The sequence below is a fragment of the Solea senegalensis genome, linkage group LG10 (assembly GCF_019176455.1).
Source record: "Solea senegalensis isolate Sse05_10M linkage group LG10, IFAPA_SoseM_1, whole genome shotgun sequence".
NCBI lineage: Eukaryota > Metazoa > Chordata > Actinopteri > Pleuronectiformes > Soleidae > Solea > Solea senegalensis.
The window spans coordinates 18,334,208-18,359,611 of NC_058030.1; the positions used below are offsets into that span (position 1 = coordinate 18,334,208).

The following is a 25,404-nucleotide window of genomic DNA, read 5'->3' on the forward strand; positions in this document are numbered from 1 at the left end:
AAAACACAAGCGGACACTCTTCTTTATTCCATTTAATCCACTCCTGCTCTCATGATATGAGTGGCAGTGGCGAAAGAGAGAGAGATAGGAAAGAACAAGCAATACTCACTGGCCTCTAGAATGACAGAATGGCACTTTTATGATGTCTCCAAGATTATTCCCTGAGACGGATGGGCCGAGCTGTAATACCGATTGATTAATCCATCGACTGATGGAATGTGCTGCAGTCGTCCCCCTGCTCAGCTGTTCCTTCCCTGGACAGAACATTCAGACGGGCATGTTCTAAGAGAGGATGACTAACGAGGGCTGCTACTGCAAAAACATGTCTGTGTGTGTGTGTGTGTGTGCGCTTGTGTCTGCTTGATTGAGATTATACTCTACAAGCATGAGCAACATACTGCAGGCTCAGACGAACATCCACACCGGTATAGGCAACTGAAGACTACTTCATAAAGGCTAAATAAGGATGCTAATGTCATAATGCAATTTTTTTTTAACAGCTAACCAATCTGACCACAGCACTCTGTTCAAAGCATCACATGCATCATTCACCAGCAAGGGCACAATTTAAAAGAATGGCAGGAGGATTTGGATGCAGGCTGATGGCACAGTGTCAGAAGCCACGCAGTGTTACACTGTGACTTACCAACATGTTTTCTTAAAAAGCATCTTCAAAACATCAAAGCCTCTATGATCACACTTATTACCATCATATCACCATGCCAAAGATTGTTTCAGTTAATGCTACTCAGATTAGATTTACTCAGATACTGTTATTTAAAAACAGACTTGTGACATTTTTTTATATAGATTATATATTATGTGGCCACGTGACATGTTTAAGAACATGCATATCAGTATCCATGAAGCTTTTTGCCTATGACATCATCTACAATAGAGCAGAGTGATATTCCCAAGAACTAAATATCACCCACAAATTCACTGATAGCTTCCATTCTTTTAAATTACCCTATGGGGAGTCAGAAAAGGACATTTTATCTTGTCTGACTTATTCTCTGCTTTAATACTAAGTGGTCTCTCAAATATGACATTTTCTGCTCTTGATGATGATGCATGAAAAAAGATATTAGTGCACATGAATGCCAGTTCAGAGGGCAACCGTGTTCAGATGCAAGACCTCTCTGGGTAAAAACGTGAACTGATAAATCTGATCTGCAATCAATCAGATTTAGTCAGATTTGAACAATGGGACAGGTAATCGGATCGGAGCGTATACCTCTGCAAACATGCATGATTTATCCCTACAGCCCTCATGGATAAACATAGACATCATCAGCCATGGAGTACTGTGCACAAACCTCTACCTGTCTTGACCTCAAAATCCAAACACATTGAAACTCCACTGAGATGAACATTTGCATTTTCACTAACTGGGTCAAAAAGTCTGATTTTGCAAAAACAAGAAATGAACGTTGCCAAACAAGTGGGTGGAGAACAATATTGGCAGTGCTTGAACCTTGATTGACCCACAAATATTCATTCATGTGGATGAAATAGCCTCGTACTAAGGACACAGTCATGTTAGCAACCATTAACCTTTGCTAATTACACTAGATGTATGTGCCACAGGCTGCTCCTTGGAGTGAAATGGTACACGTCAAGTGTTTGAATTTGGATTTGTGAACACATTTACAGTACTTAGCATAGCTAATGCAAACATAGTGCACACTGGATTTTGTCACTGTAATCCATTATGGGGGTGCAGCCAATCTCACTTTTACCTCCAGCATTATGCCTCCTAGTTTCTATTATGGCGACCACTTCAGACTCCCCCATTGCACAGCTGCTCTCCAATACAAAAGGCTAGGGAGTAGATAACAGATCACTGTAATTGTTCCCTTTCTTATTGAATGAAACCTCCTGAGAGATTTTAAACCCTGAGAAGATGGAAAAATGTACGGGTAGCTCCATTATTGATACAAGTCCCCAGCAGTGAAAGGAATGAATGCTAATGGTGTCCTAAGCTGGGCTTTACAGAGATTAATCCGATTTGAGAAATGAACATTTTATTATGTGGCACGTAGTGCTGGCCCTGATCTGAACTGAGTCACAGGCTGAGGAGGAAGAAATGACAAAGGGAGTTTTGGGAAGGGGACACAGGTTTACAGCCGCTTCGCAAGACCCTGGCACCTCATTGCAGCGGTGCCCTTTTCCAACTGACAAGTTCATTAATGTTCTGACATGGCTGCTTGGAATGATTTTGAAAAGATAAGTCAAACAATAATGGCTGCAGAAAAAGGACACACAACAGACGTCTACAGTGGCAAGATTATCAGATGAACGTCTACATCGGTTCCTCTGCTGCACCTGCTCCATTGCTATTTCCCACTGCTTTGAAGGACTAATAGGGAGACACTGGGGATACAGCTGTTGCCACTCTAGCATATAGTGAAAAATAAACAAACACTGATTCACTGGACTCCCCTGCCGAATCTGTCAATTTTGAAGTCATTTACACCTTATGGCTGGATCTTTACAGCCAACAACACCCCAAAACTACAGCCCAACACCCGGAAGTGAGGGTTTGAGAAGTGATAAACTGGTGGGAGGCATTGTCTCCATACTTATTACTATGAATCACACTGTGCCTGTTGCCAACAAACAACTGCAATCTTGGAAATATGTAGGAAGGATTTATCATGTTAGAGGCACTGACAGGGCCAAAAACATAAAATCTGCAGTCAAATTTGTCTCCCCAAGGTGATGTCACTCCATCATTTGGATGGCTTTTCTTTCATTGGGTGAATCATGTTGGTCATGTTTCTCACTTTCACAGGTGAGGGGTGCAATGCATTCTTTTTTTTTTTCCAGAGTGACAGCCACCTATATTTACGCTTTACTAATAACACTAGTTTATCAGCAACATGACACATGATAGACATCTATATTTTAAGCTCAGCCACTAACAAGTCCAAAGAATGGTCAGGATAGATAGACAGATAGACAGATAGATAGATAGATAGATAGATAGATAGATAGATAGAACTGTAATTTGTCTTGTAATTTCCAATACTACAGATAAACTCTCAAATATATCATCTGTTGCTTCATGCAGCAGTTGAAAGATCAGGTTATGCACCATTACCTTCTACAATACACGCCTTTTACAGCTGAGCATGCAGAGGCAGCGGAAGGATTTGAAATTTCAGCACCACGTAAGAAGGACAGCTCCCTCTTAGGCAACCACAGAAGCAGTGAACAAGCGCCTTCTGTGTTCGGAGGTGAAGAAAGGAAACAGAGCTATGTCTGATACTCGGGCAACAGCAATTCAGCAACCTTTGGGTTTTAAATGAATACTGAGTGTTAAATAGATTCTGTTAAATGTTCTCAAATGTTACAATAGCACAAAGACGCACGTGGTGAATTCACATGTCAGATTTGCAGATAGAGAATGGTAGGGCGCATGCATGCAGATGAAGGGGGTGGACTGCAGTTGCCCTGAAGCATTTTTCAGTTTGAAGCCGTTGACTTGTCTTGCTCTGGAAATAAAAGCTTTAGTGGTTTGTTTTTTTGCTTTTTTTTCCTCCACTCTTCGTGACATGCTCGCGCATTCAACTCATGGGCGCGCGGATAAAGGCAAGCAGAGTAGAGCGACGCGAGCGCGCATCCTTATACTTATCTCCCCAAATCAGCACATGATTAGACATCGTTTTAGTTCGAGGGCGCAGTATCAGCGACGATAAAGCAGTGGGCATGCACTGTGCTCTGATTTAGCTTCTATCGAGTGCAGTCATCGCAAGAGACGGGAGGGGAAATTGGCACATTTTTGGGATTCAACAGGGAGCGGTGGCTGAATGGTGGAGTTAGGCTGTTATAGAGATGAGTGAGGCCATCACTGACATGTATATATTGAAGCCACAAACACTAAACTCACCTGCTCACACATTGAGACGCTGAGATCTGCAGAACTGGTCCCTCGATCTCCCACTCCCTCCCCAAAAGAAAAAACTGCATCGACAAAACATCCGCAATACTCAGGCGATTTTGCAGAATCCGTGGTGATACTTTCTTGTTAGAAACATCGTTTCCCCACTTTCAGAAACGACGTGCTACATGTAATCCACACATCAGTCCGGGTGCCATTAACTCTCGCAGTGGTGATGATAAAGCATCCGGTTATTCCTCTTTTTTGTTCGTTAGGACGCACAGAGCACAGAGGCACCCACAAGTGCCAGTGTTGAAATGATACCCTCTATGCAAATGGATGCCCCGCTGTGGTCCAAGGTTTTCTCCTAATGGTCAGTGGGAGAGCACGGTGCAGTTATTCTGATTCCCCTTTCTCTCTGATTTAAATCAAACGATTAAAAAGCATGCAAATACAGCATCATGCAGTCATTTGTTTTCCAGGCGCATAGATCCGGGAAAGCTCGTCATTACACTGAACAAAGAACATGAAGTTAATTTAATGTCTCGTTTTCAAATGAAACTTTTTCGTGAAGACTTGTTAGTCATCAACGCTGCTGAATCTGATTAGATTTCACCTCACAACCCAGTGCGGATTCTAAGATGCTTATTTGTCGTTTCCCTCCTGGTTCTGTTGATGACAGAAGTCCCGCAGCTCAGAGTCTGAAACAGCATTCTGTGGGAAATTGATAAAGTTGCGAAGATTGTATATTATCTCTCTGTTCAGGTTGCTCCGTTCTCCATTTTCGGAGGGATTTTTCTTTTTCTCTGAGATGGAACATCTAACGGGAATTTTCTTCTTTTTTTAAAAAAAAAAAAATCCAGCAGATATCCACGGAAAGCCGACACAATCAGATCACAGCTTCAAATCGTGAAGTCCTCACTAAAAACAATATCTATGCTTGCATGTTTTCCGCGCAGAGCCGGTGTTACTCTTCACCAAAGGCAGTCATCACTTCTGCGCCCTGGGTCCATGTCTGCGTCCATTTCAGCATCTCGTCTGTCCATTAAAGTGGTGCATATACGAGGGTAAGACATTTGCTTATGGGTTGTTATCCGCACACTGCTCTGTCGTCCAAAAGCCCTATATTCGTTTCTTCTATGTGATTTAAGCCGTTTCAAATGTGATCCTCACAAATGACTCCGCTCCAATACGCGCACGCACGCAGGACGCATCCATCGGTTGCGCTTTACAGCACCTCAGTGCGCTACGTAAACTCGCGGCGCTGCAGGGACGGACACTATAGATTGATAAATCCACGAGGAGGGGGAGGGCTTCATGTAGGTCCACTCCCACTGACAAGCTGTGCTCTCCAGTGAGACTAACCCGCCAGTCACTGTTGCTGCTGCTGCTGGTGGGACTGGTGGTGCGTGCCGTCAGCCGCATGCAGGACTGAAGTAGTGAGGAAAGGATATATTATTATTATTATCATCATTATTGTTGTTATTATTAGTATTATTATTATTATTATTATTAATATTACTATTATTATTATTAATAAACATCTTTTAACCTTATTATCGTTCTCTTTGAACTTCAGCTATGGCTTTACAACAACAAAAAATATATATCCTCACCCCCACACTTCAAGGAGCCCACCCTGAAGACTGGCTTTAATTAATTGATTCTTTATCTCCGTCTTTCCATTTGTGCGTATGTGTGTGTGTGCGGAAAAAGAGGGAGAAAGGAGTGAGAGGAGTGAAGATGGACAGGAGAGATACAGAGAGAGAGAATGATTCGTCCCATGTGCCTCTTGCAAATGGGACACGACTGCCACCTACTGACTCCCCACTCTTTACCCCCTGTATATTGCTGTGGTATTGTGATAGTGGCCTACATGTTGTTTTAGTAAAGTTTTTTATGTCAATTCACATATTTGTTTGGCCTCTTTATTAAGATGGGACCAGCAGATAAAGGACATACATACTGTACACTAAAAAAAACAGAGACAAATGTCTATATTTTGTGTGACCTCTCAAGGCAGCAACATTTTTTGAAGAAATACATGGTGTATTATACCAGGCTCATTTCAGCCCTTGGACTTGTATTTCATTATATGTCCATGTGATCCCATACTATCAGGACTGGACTGTGTGTGACAGTCCATGACTTTCTCCCCAGATATGATGTTCTCTGAGATTGTTGAACAAATCAGGTGCTTTCCAGAAGGCATGGCAGTGATTCCTTTATAACAGCTTGAACGCCACATCATGTGTATCCAGTAGGTTTGCTGGTTTCCCTAGAATAGTGTCCTTAAATGATGATTTTATGATGTCAAATTCTGTGATCTTTGGTATTTTAAATGCAGCGATGTGATGCAAAGTTGCTCATGCATGTCTCGGACAAATCTGGTGTAAGAGACATTTTTACAGCAGCCAGGTTTAAGACCGCTAGGGTGTTGCTTTTTCAAGTGTAACAGAAGGACATAAAAAATACGTTCACCTGTAGACACATTTCTTAATTGGAAAAAAAAAGTCTGTTATTGTGATACTGGATACATAGTTCCTCTATTGTCTGATAGTATTCTATAAACGAGATGGATACATAATCATTACATTGCTGAAACAAGAGTTTTGCACAGAAACTGACAGAACACTTCAGCACTTTAGACCCATTTGCCTCTGTTATGAACATTACAGCTGACACAAGAAGCGTTGTGTCATTCTCAGAAAGGCTGTCACTTGTCAAGTGTTTGTGCACTGCATATTATCTAATCTAGTCATATACATGCTTAAAAAAAGAGTGTGCCTCAGCTGGGATGAGAGTGTGCATTCACAGACCATGTGTTATAGGAGATGTGTGAAAACATTTGAATGCCAGACCAGGGATCTGTCCATCTATAGCTGTCAACACCTGATCTCATTTCCCTCAGTGCTGAAGGCGTTGCATCATTCATCTGTCTTCATAACTGTCCACCTGCCTGTCTGTGGGTCTGGCATATGGTAGTGAAGCGCACCACCCTCTTGCTTTCCAGCTGAAGGAGATATCATTAAATAACTCCCTGCTTTTTGACTCCATTCTGCTCACATTTACCTGTGCTCCCACCAAGTGAATGAATGAAAGGTAATAATGTGCAAGCCAGCTCTGTACCCTGAGATATGTCAGGTTGTGTGCGTTAAATCTTTACTTCCATGTCACCCATGTGATGTCATTATTGAGTGCTGTCTTCCATAAGTTGTGACAAGCTATTGTATGACAACCATGTGTTATGGTATTGATTTCAAATATCCACAGTTTCATCAGTTGGGAGTGTCAGGTGACCACTCCTGACTTTACTTAAGATCTTATTTGCTGTGATAAAAACCCTTCACTCCAGCCCATAGCTTTTATCTTGATTTATATCATTGTTGACCACACAGCCTTTAAAGTGAAGCTTTAGGATGGTACAATGTTATCACTGGAACCCATTACCTAAAGCACTACATGGTAACATGACTGTGTTAATTGTAAAATCTGTTATTCAGCGTCTTTTTGGCTGATGGAACCCGTGAACGTTACGTCTCACGAGAGAACGACACAGTCACATTATATATGACTGTGTCCTCAGAGAATGTCCAGGGAGTGTTGTGCTGCCATTGTAAACAATGTGACCTTGTTCACTGAAAGGGCAACACACATACAAGATTCAAGGGGGCAGTTATTCCTGAAGGGGCAATGGCAAGTAAAAAAAAAAAAAACCTTATGGAATGCTCGAGTATAGATTATTGGTTATGCCTTCAGTGGCCTCATAAAAAATAGAAATAAAAGGTTCCTTGACATCAACAAAGTGAATCACAGACGCTGTGGGACAGGCTATAAACTTGCAGTCATACGTTTACATATACATATATACATACATATATGTATGTATATATGTAAATGTATATATATATATATCTATACATATATATGAATACATATACATATATATGTATAGTATATATGCAATTCAGAGTGGGCTCAAAGCACAGACTGTATCGCTTTCTTTCTCTGAGAGTAGTTTGATGTTCGCTTGAATAAAACATGCGTTGGCCTGCAATTAGAACATGTCATAATCATAAAGTGTATAAGCTTTACCATATTACAGGGCACCATTACAGTGCAACATGCTCGAAATCACAGCCGCGTTTGGCCACATTTAACTCTTTGATTTAATCTCCACAAATCACCAATAAAATAAATAATGATAGTAATGCAAGGTGATGTGAAATATAAAATGGAATCTAACCTATCTATTTTGAGACTTCCATTGTTATTTTTAAATACATAACTACAAAATACAAAAATATAACAAACAAGCAAAACAGTTATTAGACTCTTACGCCTGATGTTCGGCCTTATTGAACTGTTCAGAGAACAGGTCGTGTGGCAACTTCAGCAGCTTCTTTTAACAGAGGCTCTGAACACATTAATAATGTGTGTTATTTATTTTGGGATCCGGCATTCATTATTCATGATGTTGTTTCGGAGGGTATGAGACGCCACTACTGATACTCCTGCAGGGCTCAGAGACAATGAAATAATGTAGTTAAGGTTCTCGAGAGGTAGGAAGCGAATCTGTGGGGCCTGCACATGTTTCACCCAACGCTTGTTTGCACTCAACTCCATCAGTCTTTGTGCCACCTCAGGTTGTGAATCTTATGGTTTGTGTTTCTCTGAAATAATTCCAAGCATGATTGGGATTATAACACTCGCTAAGCTGCTTCAAATGCATAATATACAGTATTAGACACACACTTACTTAATCCACACACATTGATGAGCATTAGATATTTAGTTTATTACTTCTTTCACAGCCATTCTGGCTTAGATTGGCTTAGAAACACATCTGAGAACACAGTGAATCATTTCCAACTGTTAAAAATTGTTACTTTCATGATGCATTTCAATTTAGTTGTTTTTTTTGTTTTGTTTTTTTAAATCAATGTACACTTATATTTGTGCTTTGAGGATTTTAACAAGTGTTTAAATGTGTATTTTAAGTGGCCGTGCCATTGTACTTCAAAGATTTTTCAGAAAATGTCCCAATCATTTTTCTATCCGTCTATCTGTCTCTCTTTTGATGTCCTTTACAGCCGCTCATCCCATTGACCTTTAAATTTGGCATCGCCATTTCTGACGACCTTGTAAAGTGAAGTGCCAAGTGTTTTGGATGAGGAACGCTCGAGAAAATCGACAGAGATTCTGCCATTCTACTTACAAATGCAGAAATTGTGCATGAGCAGTTTGTCAAGTAAATCAAAGGACATCCACACAGTGATTCCTGGTTTTAATGATGGGGGGGAGGGGTGGGGTGGGGGGGGCTGTGGAGGTTTGGGCCAGTGTCTCAACAACCACGCATCCACCGTAAATAAATAGAGAAAAACAGCACTATAGACAATAGACCTTACTTATTAAATACTAGCAATGTCAAAGTTTGATCAGTAGGTTTTGATTAATGGGTTATAAGGCTTTAAGTGACCTAATAGATGGAAGATGTACAGTCTCTGATGTACAAATCATTTTAAAGAAGACTCAGATCCATCAAAATAAAGAAGTTCAATCATTTGGCCACAAATCCAAGGATGTGCCAGAAGTTCCACATCACTTAAATTCATTCCGAATAGAAACATCATCTCTAGCCATTTACTAAAATATTGAGTACTTGACGGATTATCATGCAGAGGCTTGAACTATATCCCCACCATTTTTACTCCGGGAAACAAGCTTGAATTTATTAGTCATTAGAAGTTTCTTTAATCATTCAGTCGACTTTTTATATCCTCTGAAGAAAAGTGTGCTTCCTGAAAATTCATATACTTTTTTTTTTTAATCTGCTGTTCATCCATCTATTGCAGTGTAAAATACCAGATGTAAAGTATATTATAATTTTTTTTTTTTTGTTGTTCTTAATGGATAGCTCTCTTTCATCACAGCGACACAACCATTTTTTTTTTTTTAGAGGAATTCTAACCTCAATAGTGCGTTCTCTGCAGAAATGCATTGCCACAGTGAAGTCAGATGTTTCAAGTCAAGCATGACCGGCTGTTTTCTCTGCAGGTGAACACAAGCCCACAGAGTTTATGCCATGCATGACAAACCACCATGGGTATGCACGCCTTACACACGGAATTTTGATGTGCGGAGCTTGAAATGGGGTGAGTACCTGTTTAGTGTTGAGCATGCATTGTTAAATGTGAAATCATTACGACTCAAGCATATCATTTGAAATCTGTCAGTGGAGAGGAGAATGCAAGTTTCATTTTAAAAGCACAGTATGTCGTTTTCTGCAGCAGGGATTCAGCCTCTGAACCAAAACAGTTACGGAAGACTTAGTTCTGTGACGTCAGGGAGCTGCTGTCTCGTGTCATTCCCCTTTGCGTTTGCGCTTCATGGCTTTAGTGGCAAAACACGCAGCAAGAGGAAATGAGTAGTCATGATCCATTAGTAACAAAGAAACACAATAAAATGCAAAACAAAAGAAAAACACCCCAGGTAACGATTAGAACCACATATTTCCTTCCTCACTGACAATTTATGGGGGTTTTGCACCAAAAGTTTTAGTAGAGACAGCAAATGTCCACTAAAACAGTCCGTTGCAGGAATATTACTATGTATTACTATATTAATATGTTATATATTACATCTTTATAATAGTAAGAGTCCAATATGCTTCGCAGGTGTGCAATTCCACCCAAAAAAGGCCAGTCTGAGCCACAGTCATGCAATTGAATGTGAGCTCAGTGTATCTCTCCCTGATGCTTTCAACAAACATGAAAGGCTTATTAGGTCGACTACCGAGAAAATATTGACTCAGAATTAGCAGACAAATCTTTAATCGTGACATTAACCATGTAATCCTCTAGCACCGCAGCTTTAGACATGGGGCAACCTCACTTTTAGCTCGTTTATTTCTTGAAATAAAAAAAAAAAAAAAGAAAAAGGAAAAGAAAAGAAATGAAAAGAAAAAGGAAAGAAAAGCAAACAATGGTCTACCTATTCACGTGTGAGGCTCGGAGCAGATTTGCAGCATCTGGATGTGACTGCTGATCCTCTCTCTGTCTAATCCTCCTCAGTGTGGTTGTCTCTCTGCTCAGACACACGGAGGATCAAGTGGGCCATCCATTCACATCCTGCCTGCCATGGGGTAGATAAACAGAGGTAAACATAACATGGTCACAAAATCAATAAGAACCATCACAAGGGACTGCACAATTCATTGGCTGTGTCTCTTATTAGTTAGTTGACAAAAAATATACAGTTCACATTAAGCGCGATGGACGTTGATGAGCTCTTAAAGTCAATGTATTTTCAGGCTGCTTTCACAAAAAATGATGAAATGTCAGATAGTATGAGACTCATAATGGCACTTTTCCACTATACAATTATAGCATGACTCGGCACGGTTCGACTCTACTTGTTTCGGTATCATTTTCCATTACTATAGTACCTCCTCAATATGGGCGGAGCCATCGTAGCATGGCTGCATGAAACTGCCGTGACTTTGTTTTATACGCGATACAAACACACAAACTAGTGACTTTTAAAGCAGTTTTTCAGCGTACTGAATCATTAGACTCTGTTAATTAAAAATATCCGTTCACAGAATCGTTCAGTCCTTCCTGCATGACCGGAACACAGACTCGGTCCGACACAGTCACTGAACTAATATAGGGCAGAAGGGGTTGTGATGTGGCTCGCTGCTCGCGATCGCTGGCTTTCGTCAGTGCGGTCGCTAAATTCACCAGACTCCAGGTACTATCCCTAATGGAAAAGCAAAAAAACAAAAAAAACACTAGTAGATTCAAGCCGTGCCGAGCCAAGACGTGCTGGGACCGTGTAGCGGAAAAGCGCCTTAAGTTATGTACAAAAACAAGCTTTTTCGCTGTGGCTTTGCTTTGGTGGTGTGATGCAAACATGAATGCACTCCTTCAGATACCAGCACATGGCGGATTGTGGGGCAAGTTCTTAAATGGCATCTGCTTTGAAAGCGATGGCTGTCAATGGTTATCAGGACGACCAGCTGAAATCATAAATGTCAGTTCCTCTAATCTTCCTAGAGAAGAAAATGCAACATTAAAGCGGGATAAAAAGTCCAGTCAGACCTCCGTTTGGCCACTACGAGGGTATCACCTTGAAAGGTTGGGAATAATTGAACACCATGAAGTTCACTCCTGATTACCTTAATCATCTTTCTCCTGGAAAGGTCATTTTACAGTCTGGTTAACTACAGACAATAAGAATCAATGACTGGTAAATGATGACATTCTGCTTGAGCTGCTTGTGGTAATGTCTAATGGGCAAGCTAACACTATTTTAAAGAGATTAGCAAGATGAGGGATATAATACGGAGCCAGATGTGACATTGCATGAAGAACTGTGACAATTAAACACAGCAAATAACTAGAGAGTAGATCACCACCTCTCCTCTCACCATGGTTACTAAGTAGTCACCTCATGATTACTTTTTAACCTTTTTAACCGCTTTAATAAATCTGCCAAATCATGTGGTACCTACCGAGTAATTCCAGTCAACCTTCACCTGTAATATATTTGGTTTGGAATTAGTCGACTGCTGTCATATAAAACTCTTCTAGCTTTGACATTTTATGCTGGAACAGCTAAAGAAAAAAAAAAGTATTTCAATGTGTGAAAACAACTAACAATAGGGTCATAAAAAAGACAACTTCCCATTTTCATACAAACATGATTTGATACTGTGAATATCCCAACACTGTCTAAAATATATTACATGTTTTATTTAGTGATGGGAAGTCCAGCTCTTTTCAAAGATTATGTTCTTTGGCTCGGCTCCCAAATGGCTTTTTACTTCTCACTCAATACAGAACCTGAACCTAACCTAACAACCAACCTCACCTTGCACTGAGCTTTGCAGTCTCAAATGTCTTTGAAATGCAGCCAGATGCTATTTCTTTTTTCGGTTTTCGCTCATTTCTTCAATTTCTCCCCAACAAGCTTATATTTGAATCTAGATCCCCACTTTCTGTGTTGCTCTGTGTGCACCTGGCCTGTACCACCACACTGGCTGTCCTCAGGGCGTCTGCCACCATTCCTTCTTTTATATAATGGTATGATTCTAGTCTTTCCTCACATGTCATTGGAGAGCTGCGGCTCTCCCTGATGGGAGTGGGCTCTTATGGGCTATTAGAGTCGGCTCGTTTGTGAGTGACAAATCACTTATGTTTTTGTCTTATTTCATCATAAAAGAAACACTTAAACCCAGTATGGTAAACACTTTGGTAAACACTTTGCATGCACACGCATGCAGACACACAAAACAATAAACATTGTCTAAACATTACAATAAAAATGTATTGCGCTGTCATCTGAACATACATAAGCCTTTTCCACTGGGTAATCATTATTTCTGTAAGTAAATATTCCTGATGATGAACTGGAGCAAGTAGTCAACAGGTATGTCATTTGGTGGGTATTTTGTATGGAGTTATTCACTAGTGGAATGTGAGGACAGACCACACACACATGTAGAAGTGCAAAGCAAAACTTTAAGCTTGTTTGAATCACCTGGAACTTTGTGGGGGAAGAATTGCAGTCGACTCTTTTGCAATGTTCACTTCAAATTAAACTTGCATTCAGAAACAAAGCAACACATGCTTCCAAAATACAAAAGGCTTCATTGTTACTGAGCACTGGAATACTCCGTCAGCGCCATATACCGTATAAACACCTCGCAGTTATACACACAAAAACTGTGTGTAATACACTATTATGGCGCTGGGTACAGAATTAGTGAATTATGGTAATTTGCCTATACAAAAAAACACACAGGAAAGAAAGAGAACACAACAATAAAAGGGGAAGACAGACACAGAAATCATCCGACAAACATTTGAATTTCCTCTGTGGCTTCATTTTTGCTTAATTATCAAGACTCAGGACTCCAAACAACAAAACCACAGACTGGAGGGAAGTTCCTGTTCTCTATTTAATCGGAGTGGAGGAGCTCTGACTGACTCTGTGTGGATAGCTATTGTATCAAAACCCATGGACACCAGTGATAAGCTTTTTTCTCCAATCTCTGCCAGCAACTTAAGCCTTGCCCCTTTGCAATAATCCTTCCCAGGGTCATGAACGGTTGGCATGCACAGGAGTATCTGCCCTAACCAAGTTTTAAAATGGTGCCTGCTGATAATGTTGTGGGAGCCAATTTCTACCTGAGCTACCAGCAAATCAAGTGTTACTCCAACAGTATAGTAATTATCAATAATAGGCGTAATTATGTTAACGGACATACAGAACATTAGCAAAATGCTGCCAATGTAGCACCTAATATGTAATATTATATTATAATGAGAAATAAGTGACTCTTTAATTATGGTCAGACGTTTTAAATGCAAGGCTTTTTATACTGTTACATGTGAAGCATAGTATAATTATATTCATTGCAGTCACATGTATTATGCGTTTTATTGACTTTCACATACTACAAATGTGGCGTTTATTGCTCAAATCAGCCCAGATTAAAATGTCATTTAGAAGATCTTACATAATCATAGGTAACAGAGACAAAAAGATACTTAGAATTGAATATTCTCATTCAGAAAATGTTCCCTGGGATAAAGAACACACTACATCCAGTGCCATACACACACAGTGACATGCACGCAGCAACGCAATATGAAGAAAGTGCAAGAATGACACACATCAGTGCGTTACAATACTACGGTAGCCTGTGAGGTGAGCGACAGCAAACACAAACTAAATCTAAACAAAACAAATGGTCTGTTGCACAATAACCACTCACAGTTTATCACATGGAGGGGGAGGTCAGCGCAAAGCAGGGTCTGGAGTGCGTAACATTTATGGCTCGTTTCCATGACTATTCTCGCCTCAGCGCGGCACGGCATGCTTTTTTCCAAACGGACAAATCAGTCAGAGCATGCATTTTGCATTTGAAGAGGAAGCTTCCTATGCAAATGAAGAAGACATGGCTCCATCCACATGCACAAAACATGTATACACCACCAGAGAAGAAGGAGGAAATGGCAGAAAGGGTGACGTGAGCTTTTAAGGAGTGTTTAAATCATTACTGGAATTCTCTTAAAAGGAAGGGGTAAGCAGAGGAGCCCCTTGTGTGTTGCAACCAGTAGTCTCACCATTAGCTAATTCTCATACACTGGACCTTTGAACACAATGCAAAATCAATGCACAGTGTATAACCAGGAAGTGGGTGTGTACCTGCGACCTGCTACATTTCAGTAATAAGTTACAGTCAACAGCAAAAACACCAAACTGCAGCCATGACAACTCTATAGGGAAGATAGAGGGAATTACTTGTTTGGGTTGTTTTGGATTTCAACACGAGAGATTTTATATTTCTGCCACTTCCAATAAAGACACAGCTGACATCTTACTACCACTGCCTATAGAAAGTCCTCGAAACTATTTGCTTCAACGTCATCCCCATATTGAAGTGTGGAGATAGTGGCGGCACTCACACAAACTGAAAACAAAACAGGAATCAATGTTTAAGATCAAGGTTTATACATCCGCGAGAGTACGTTGACAGCGTGGTGAACAATTCATCTCTTTTCTCTGAGGGTTATTGTTTTTTCTCATTTCAAGCTTGTAGCACTTTGGCCAGGATTCCCGACAAACAGTCTGGGTATTTTGACATTAAGTGTTATGGGTTTTTTGCTCTCCATAACTGAGTGTAGTCATGGCCTCGGCTCTCTTGATCATTAAATATTAGTGTGAGCAAACAGTGTTTTTCAAACAGAAACCCTGCAAACCACAAAGCAAAAGGTTTTTGTTTACCATTCAAAAGAGAAGGAGACAACTTTGTCTTTATTTTTGCTCTGTTTGTGAGAAACAGTTGAGCACTTCATGAATTATTCACAAACGAACATTTTAAGCAGCATTAACTTATAGTTTGAAGTATATAGGATATAACTTGGTTTGTATACAAGCACGACTCTGCTGGAGAGCAAGCGGCTGAGATGAAAACATATCTTAACACTTGTGCAATTTCATCTTCTAACTGTTGACACTTGCAACATTGGCATTTTTGCCTCAACATTAATACATCATCAGTTTGAACAAACTGAATGTGTTTGTGTATCATGCACACAACAAGCACATTTACATATGTTAATGCTCTGGAACACAGGCTCCAAAAATGTGCACAACAGTGAAAGAGTCACTATCAAAGAAAGTCTTTGTAAAGTGCATTTTCAGCAATCGCCGTGCACCACTTGATATTCAGAGGTCCTAAAACAAGCTCAACAGTCATTTGGACTATGTGTCACAACACTGATGGCTTACATTTCCCTCAGCTGACTGATGGGCAGAATGCTCCCACTAAAGTATCAGATAAATCATGTAAAAGCCACAACAACTGTAAACATGCATGCCATCCATGCTTTCAACACTTTAACTATTCTTCTTTGCCCCGCCATATTAAACAGGTGCAGTATTATGTTGACTTAAGCTGCAGAGAAAAAGAAATGTGAGGTATGTGCAGCTCGCATTGTATAGAGCCAACATATGTGGTCCATGAGACAAGAAATGCATTCAATGTGTATGGCAAAAGCTACACTGCATTGCAATTACTCCATTTAGCGCTAAGGACACACTGACATGCCCATGACACATTTAGTGACACTCGCTTACACGCGTGTATGCACATGTGAATACATTTGACACAGAACACCCACACACCTAAAAATATTCCACTAAAGTGAAGGTGGGTATACTGTATACGTGATAAAACCAAAAAGAAGACATATCATTATTTTAAACTACGGAGGCCAAGAGGGGACATCTGTGTGAGGTGACTTCCTCCCCAAAGATGTCACCTCCCGCGCGACATACTAAGGAGACACAAACATCACAAATGTTAAAAAGCTGAGACAAAAAGGAAGGAGAAAAAAAAAAAAAAAGGCTTCAGATATATTACTGTGAGTGCCCTTATGTATATACAACATATGGTTTATTTATCATTATTAGTTATTTATTTATTTATTTTTAATAAACAAAAATAAAAAGATAGCAGAGGCGGAGACCAACATTGTGATGTCAAAATAATAATTGGTGCTAGTTGTTGTTGTTTTCATAAGACAATTTGTTTTATCTTGCTTTAAGCCTTAACCCAATCACAAGTGGTTTGAATCCTCACATTAACTGTATGCAGACTTTTAGAGACTCTTATAATGTGTGTTGCAAATTAGGGTGTGTACGTTAGCACTAAATATCCACTAGAGATTAAAAACTCGGAATGATGTCATAATTGAATGTGTGGCCAGTATTTTTATTTATTTATTTTTTTTAATCAGTGTTACTATGACCCTTGATAAAAAAATAATTTGCTCCTGATTGTTGCCTATATTACTATTTACAATTGTACTAAATGCACATAGTGCAAGGTCACATCCTCACGATTCAGTGGGATCAAAATAATGAAATGCCGAGACAAATGCATGAGAGGGCATATTAATAAACACAGACATGCCTGACAGTAGGTGAGTCAAACAAAGCTCTCCCCCTTACTCTCTGTGATTCTTTCTCACTACCGAACACACATACACACACTCTCTCTCTCACACACACACACACATGCTTCAGTAAGCATTGTATACTTAAGACAGCAGATTTGTTTTAATACGAGCTGCTGTCCCGTAGCCACAGCTGCAGCCATGCAGGGCTTTTATATAAAGTGAAGCCTGAACTCAGATTTGACAAGTCACAAGCTGAATCACTTTGCTACAGAATCCCCGTGGCTCTCTCCTCGCCAAAATCCAGCAGCCTTCATAACAATATCCAGCCTCAGTAATCACCCCTGTGCAAGGGCAATGCGTTGGCTGTGGTTCAGTGAATGTGTGCAAGTCAGAGTTGTGCATTAAGGTACAGAAGCACATATGCCTGTGTTTTCATATTTCCAAATATTCCAGTATATCATTGTATTTTTATTTATTTTTTTTATCTGTTGTGAATGGATCTTAAAATTCTTCTGGCTGAACATGTCATGTGACCCAAGCTGGGTACTCACAGACTACAATCAGAAACAGACTGATGTGACACGTGATGGAAGGGGGTTAACCACTTTCGTATACTATTACATTCAAATCTAAATTATATTATAATAAACAAACATGTTCGTCTCATCAGTTTGAGTAAAACATTTCATCTAAATCCATATGTTCATGTGCCCCCAGGTGAACGCCAACATATGGCTGAATTACGTGCTACATTACTCCTTAATTTCTCCCTTTCTACCCTTTGTGGCTCTGTCTCAACACCCAACGCGGAAAGCCTTTGAAAATATCAAGATGTGGGACTGATGCACCTCAGTGCTCCTTCCCTTCTCTTTCCTCCTCTCTGCGGAGCCTTTGCTCACACACCGAAACCCCAAGAGAGACACGCCACAGATGATAATGGCAAACCAGCAGTTTAGACACTTATTCATATCCCCAACAACAGAGTTGGTGAGCCGATAATTAGTACATGGTGTGTGCAAACACTCCCTAGACATCGTCCTGAGGGGCCAGAGCTGTGTTTGTAACAGTTAGCACAAATCGATACCAACAAATGGCAGCTTGCAGATCTCACATAATTAAGGGAAGACACCGGGAGGAGGCGCAAGCTCAACACGCCCAGACAGACATCAACATTCAACTCCTGTATTTTCCTCTTCCCATTATTCACCGAAACTTTTTTCATTCGTGTTTACTTGCCAACTCCTCTCATCCACAGTGTGGACGGCCTGAGAATTGGAGGGGATTCAAAGGTATGGAGTCTGGGCATCATGTGACTAATTTTGTTCACACTGCCATGTTTGCTGGAAAGGCTTCTGCAGAAAAGAACGGTGCCAATATCAGTTTCAAGCCATTTTAGTTTACTGCACACTAAATCTCGGGCTATGTATATATATATATATATATATATATATATATATATATGTATCGCAAAACTTGACAAACTGAATATAACTGACCCTTATAGGTAAAATGCTAGAGTGCTTTTCGCAAATATGGAAACAACCGGCGCAGACAATATTCAAGATGTGCAGTATCCTGAAATCAGCTTCCTGAGAACTTATCCCAGAGTCCCTAAAGCTTACATGAGCTTGGAAGAACCTAAATGCACACAATCTGGATTCAAATGACAAATATTCAACTTAAGAATCTACTGACTAAAGAAAGCACCGTCTTCCCTGTAATGATAAATGTAATTCATGCAACAGACACAGTGTATTGTAAGTCATTGCTGTGCTTACTTGTACGTTAACCAGAGTTGTTCCGAATTTATTAGAGCTCCGTTAGCTCTGAAACGGTTCTTCTTCGCCGCTCTTGAAACAGTTACGCTGTGCTGATTTAGAGGTGTGAAGAAGAACTGATCACCCGACACCTGTAGACAAGGAGCTAACATTAGCTCATCAAGTCGGCGGTTTGGCAGTATTTACCAGTCAGCTGGTTAGTGGAGAAGAAAAGCGAGGCGAATCCTACGGATGAAATAGATGACTAAAGTGAATAAAAATTAAAAAAAATAAATAAATAATATGATGCATTGCCCTCTATTGATTGGATTATTTGTGACTATTGGGAAGTTGAATATGCCAGGCAACAAGTCGAGAATGTCACGCACGACGGAACATCAAGGACAGATGCTGAAACATGTTTTCTTTGTCAAAATGTCAAAAAAAAAAAAAAAAAAAGAGGAAACGAAATGTATGATGATAATGGGGGCGGGACTAGTTAAGCTTTGCTTCTCCCGCATTCCCTTTCGGTTATGTATATTGTGTGAACTGCACTGTTATGTGATCTAAATGTCATGACCGAAATAAATAAATAAATAAATAAGTAAACCTTGTTAGCTGTGCTAGCTGCGCTAGCTGCATTAGCGCACCTACAGTCAAACTAAAGCGGCCCGTTTATTAAAGAAAATCTGGAGTCATGTAAAAATGATGTCGCGCGCGTCCTTTCCCGGTCAGTCGTCATGGGAACATGAAGCTCTGCCAGTGCCAGGTGTTTGGACCAGAGTCAAAACAACAATAAATGGTGTCCATTTGCTGTATTCGTTCATGTTTTACAGAGGGTTTAACCTGAACCAAACCTTACCACCAATAATAATCATATCACAGTCATGCAGGCGTAGTATGATATTATAATTAAAAAAACAAAAAAAACACACTGGTATTGGTACTCTGTATCGGCCGATACACACAGCACATGTATCGGGATGGAAAAAAATTGGAACATCTTTAATGTTAACTACATAGTTTGTTTGAAATTCACAATAAAGCACGTAAAATAAACAACATATATTATAAAGTAGGTAAGCTGGATTCTGTGCTTGATATGAAGGTGCTAAGGAATTTTAATGACTCTGGCGTTACGACCCCGGGGTTTTACCTTCGCTGTCCTTGCCTGTGTGTGAGTGTGTGTGAGTGTGTGTTGGGCTGAATGCTTGATTAAATGCTGTGTGTGTTTAAGTGGATCCTGTGAGCGGATTGGTCCTTCACAGGGGCTCCAGTACAAGAGGCTGGATGAGCCACTCACAACCAGACCTCCATCAGATAACTCATTGTTTTTACCAAACCTTTTAAATAGCATCATTGTGGTTTCCCGAGGTTTATCAGGAGTTGGGAAAAGGGTCACTTTGTTCATGTTATTTGCAGGTTGTAAGTGATTGTCGGTATACAGACTCAAATAAATCCATGTCACCACATTTGTATTTTTTCCACTTTGTTTCAGGGACTAATTTACACTGTCACATAAGATAAAGTAGACTCACAAGAGCAGACGCGTTGGAAGCAAAGAAAACAAATCCCAAATTACATTTCTTTTCCTTTGTTTGGTTTGATTTTAAGTATAATTGCGTTGCAAGTAAATTCATTTCTGGGGCTGGAAATGTGCCTGTATAATAAGAGGAACAAGACAATGCTGAAGTGATTTCATGTTTTCAGATAACTTTGATTCTATCCACACATCACTGCCTTTCTATCTCTAGACTCCGAAGACGTGACCACTATACATACATCGTTTAATGATGTATTCAAGTTGGATCTGTGTTTAAAATCTAATACAGATGACTGTTTTTTACTGTATATTAATGTTGTTTCATGTCCTGAGAGACAATGTGATACAGACTGACGCACATACATAAATTCATACAAATGGATATGGGTGATGATACAATGCAGGGAAATGGTGGTTGTTCCAGTAACCTGTTCCCTAAAGCAACCATGTTTGTCATCTAGTGGCCTTTTGAAAATCCCCCCCATTCCAAACACTTGGTATAGCTTAGTATGATATTTCTGTCTTGGGTATTTAATTTTAATCAGGATCCAGCACTTGTTCTCCTTATCTTCTGCTGCTGCTTATTTGACTTGCTTCACTCCTTTAACTGGATGTGATTATCTGTTTGTTCTTAGTGCTTCGAGCCATTAGCAAATAAATTCATTTTTGTAGTTCCACGTGTGCGTCTGCGCCTTTAAATTCAAATTTTATGCTGACTGGACAGAACCATAACTTCACGGAAAATAATTAGCTCCCGCTCAAACTCTAAATATGTTGTGACTAATTAAATGCTCTTATGTCTGGTAAATTAAGCTTTGGGGAAATTAATAATAAAAAAAAAAAAATTAACTAGTTATAAATTAGATTGATAAATGCAATATACTGACATACATATACTGAAATGGGAAAATATGCACATCTCTGTTAATTTTCTTCTCAGGATAAAATAATGAGTTTTCATAGAATTTGGTAACTTTTAACGTTAATATTTGAGAGTGACAAATCGCTTCATTGTTAACTACAGGAAAAGCAATTTGTTTTGATGTGCATTTGTAGACAAAACTGTACAGCAAATGCAAATTTGTTCCGTTTCATGTCTAATCTGGGGCTTTTGATGAGCACAGTGCTTTACATACACTGTCGCTGTCCTTGCGCGGAGAGCAGAGACTGCGGAAAAGGCTGTGATATGCAAATTCAGATTCATATATGATGTCATCTGGTGACTTGATGTCACTTTCTACAATCGTGACTTCAAACATGAAACACCAGTAACTAAACAGCTTTAATCAATGCGGAGGAAAGCAGGATAAAACGGGGCACATTCTCTGAATGTAGGTGAACAAATGTCTTGACATAATGTATGTTATGATTTAGCACTGAATTGCACATGAATTGCATGTCAAAGCAGAGGACATCCATCTGAAAACAAAGCAGTTCCACACCATTTAAGCTCTAACTATTGACACATTAAATGGGCCTTTTAAAATTCCTAGTGTAAAGACTTGCAGTATATATGCTGTGATTCAAGTTTTATTTCAAGGTTTATACAGTATAACTGCACAATTGTTTGAACCCACAAAGAAGCAGCTGCTGCCCATCTGCCTTTGCCTTGTTTCTTTTTTTTTTTTCCCCATTTGTTACTTCACTTTTGAAAGACGTGTGCGATACTTAAATTCATGTTTTATGTTTTGTTGTATATTGTCTTCAACTGATGTTGAAGACACATAGAAATAAGTTTAATAGGCAATTGTGGTCTTGGTTAATGTTTGGTCATATAGTCAGCATGATTACATGGTAGGTTTACTTCACCGCTTTATTACCTAACGTTGTTGTTGGTTTTTGCTGTGAGAGATTCTCTAACAATCTGTTATCAACGACATGTGTTAATTGAGATGACACCGCACTGATTTATATGATGCAGTTTGACTTGGAGAATCGAAGCTAACATAGGTCAATGCATTATGAAAATGATAGCATTTGTGTTTGTGTTTAAAGCAAACAAACAAAGAAAATAACTCTCTCGGACGCCGTGGAGAAGGGACATAAATCTCTCTTCACAAAAAGAATGCAAGAGAGGCAAGCTTGGCTTGCATTCACAACACTTTCATCTCCCATTATTATATTGCCCTTTTGGGTAAACGACCTTCATGTTTCAAATGTGACAACCGGGTTTTCAGCTAATGCATGGACTGCTCTCTTTCATTATTACCTCAATTCTCATTCAGAGGATGCTCCCTGATATTCTCACAGTAAAAAAAAAAAGCAGACGCGTTGAGAATGGTTGGGTCTTTGTGTTTCACAAATAACTCTGTTGTCTTTCATCATATACAAATGGGAAATCGTTTGTTTTTGTATAGTGCCGTTTCTAGCCTTGATGACCCATTTAAAGCAGCATTTTTTGACATTCAGCCAGTCGTACTGGGAGTCAAACCCACAACCTTCCAGTTGAAGGATGACTCACGCTACCACCGATCCACCCCTAACAATTGTCGTCTCTCATCATAGGAAATAAGAGGAAAATAAATGAATACAATTTTTATATACAAGTAAATGCAATTAGAAGGAAACAAAAGAGCCCGCAAACATAAAGTTATCATTTAAACAGTCCTCTAGCAAACAGAAATAGAGAAACTGCTGTTAGACATCACCTTTCTGATGCAGATGTGTCCTTGACATGGAAACTTCTTATTTAAAGTAACCCAGAATGGGGTGGGACTGTGAAATTTCCCATGCAAATGATTGGTATATTCCTTCTCACTGCATCCAGTGCCATCTGTTTCAATGATTACTTTTAAATACAAGTTGAGCGAGTGCCTGAGATGAACTTGTGCATTAATGTGGGCAAAATATGAGAAATATGAGGCAGTTTGTGTGTAAATCACGAAGCTGGCGTGGTTGACGAGGGAAGCCGACGCAGAACCGGCAGAGATCTAGGAGATGATATTTCATCAGATTTAATATGGAAATGGAAATTTAATTAATATGCCGACGAGGACTGAATTCGCTACATGTTCGTAAGAAGCAGAATTTTTTTTATTATTATTTAAAGCATATCAAAAACATATTGATCAGGTCACCTTGTGCAAAAAGCTGTGGACAATGGAGATGACCCTTTTCTGTGTACTGAGTAAATGAGGAAGCAAAGGGTAAAGAGAGCTTCAAGAGAGCTTCAACAGCTGGAAGAAAAAAAGTGAAGAAATGATTTGTTTTTAAATTTAAATCACACTTTAAGGGCATCGCACAATTTGCTTGGAGTGAATTATGAATGCTCCAGTTTGGGATAGTAATGTTTATGTTTTACATAAACAAATGACACATATTGTGTCGTAATAATATAAATTTCAGCTATTATCATATCAACATTCACTAATTTCTGTATTTATGCACAGCTCTCTAATTAACATTTTGTTCAGTGTGCACTGTATTTAATTGCTTACATCTCTGTTTTCATCCACTGAATGACCTTTTGTACAACCATAATTACTGAAGACAATTCAGTAGATTCCATACATTGTATAGTGCTTCAATGATACACATTGCAATCCTTGTATTCAAAATCTAAACTTACATAATGTAATAAACTGTCTCTCAGTGACGTAAACACTGAAACACTTTGCTCCGTACTTTTGGGAAGCAAGTTGGCAGCAATTACAGCCTCAAATCTTCTTGTATGATACAAAAAGCTTTTCACACCTGGATCTGGGGATTATCCACGATTCTTCTCCGCAGATCCGGTCATGCTTTGTGAGGTAGGGTGAGGACAGCTGGTGCACAGCCACTTTCAGGTCTCCCCAGAGATGTTTGACTGAGCTCAGTCAGGACTTTGGCTGGGCCAATCAAGGACATCCAATGTTGTCTCTTAGCCACTTGGCTGTTAGCTTAAGGTCACTGCATTGTGGGAATGTGAAAACTCAGTCCAGCCTGAGGTCCTGGGTTCTCTGACCAAGCTTTGATTTGATCCATACATCTCTCTCATGAGTACCCCACATGACTGTGTTGTTGGAATGGTATATGGTTACTTCCACACATGACTCTTATGTTACATACATGGGATTTTTGGTAGAGTGCGTGGGCTAACTGGCTCTTCAAACTGAGACTTTTCACACTTCAAAATTACAATTCTGAGATATTTATCAGTGTAAGAAATACAAATAAACTACCATCATCAAACTAACACTGGTTAGCATGATGTGTAGCTATGCTAACCACCAAAAAACTATGGAGTCAAATCTCCGGCTAAAACATGCTACTGATACTGAGACTACTGATAATGTATCACACTCTTGAGAGGGTATCCGATTTCATAGGTATAGATTTTAACCACTATACCTTACATCTCACTTCCAAGGGCCAAGGGGTCGGGGAAGAGGTAATGGTAAAATAAGAAATGGGATTGGGCCTCAGAACTGAGGCCAATCAATCACTAACGGTCCAACCTTGGTTTCATCAGACCAACGAATCTTGTTTCTCTCAGTCAGAGAGTCTTGTAGGTGCATCCATTTGTCTTAAAGTGAGGTTTCCATGTAGGCATTCTGCCATGTAGTCCAGATCGGCTGAGTGCCGCAGTGATGGATGTCCATCTGGAAGCTTCTACTGTCCCCACACAGGATCTCTGGGTCCCAGCCAAAGTGACTGTTTTTGGTCACCTCTCCCAATCAAGCACCTTCTACCTCGGCTTCTCAGTTTAGCCAGGCAGCCAGCTGTAAGAAGAGACCAAGTGGCTCCATCTGTCTTAATTTAAGA

At 39.8% G+C, this 25,404-nt stretch overlaps 1 protein-coding gene across 4 annotated transcripts in view; it reads right to left on the reverse strand.

Moving 5' to 3' along the window:
• Positions 1-25,404, reverse strand: part of lrrc4ca (leucine rich repeat containing 4C, genome duplicate a) — a 95,675-nt gene that overhangs the window by 46,573 nt on the left and 23,698 nt on the right. For 2 of the 4 annotated variants that reach the window (XM_044037040.1, XM_044037042.1), the window contains exon 1: positions 3,896-5,140. The gene's annotated coding sequence lies outside the window, so the exon portion shown is untranslated. Of the gene's footprint in view, positions 1-109; positions 172-3,895; positions 5,141-10,879; positions 11,021-25,404 lie in introns of those variants that run through there. The other 2 variants (XM_044037041.1, XM_044037039.1) reach the window with 2 other exon arrangements.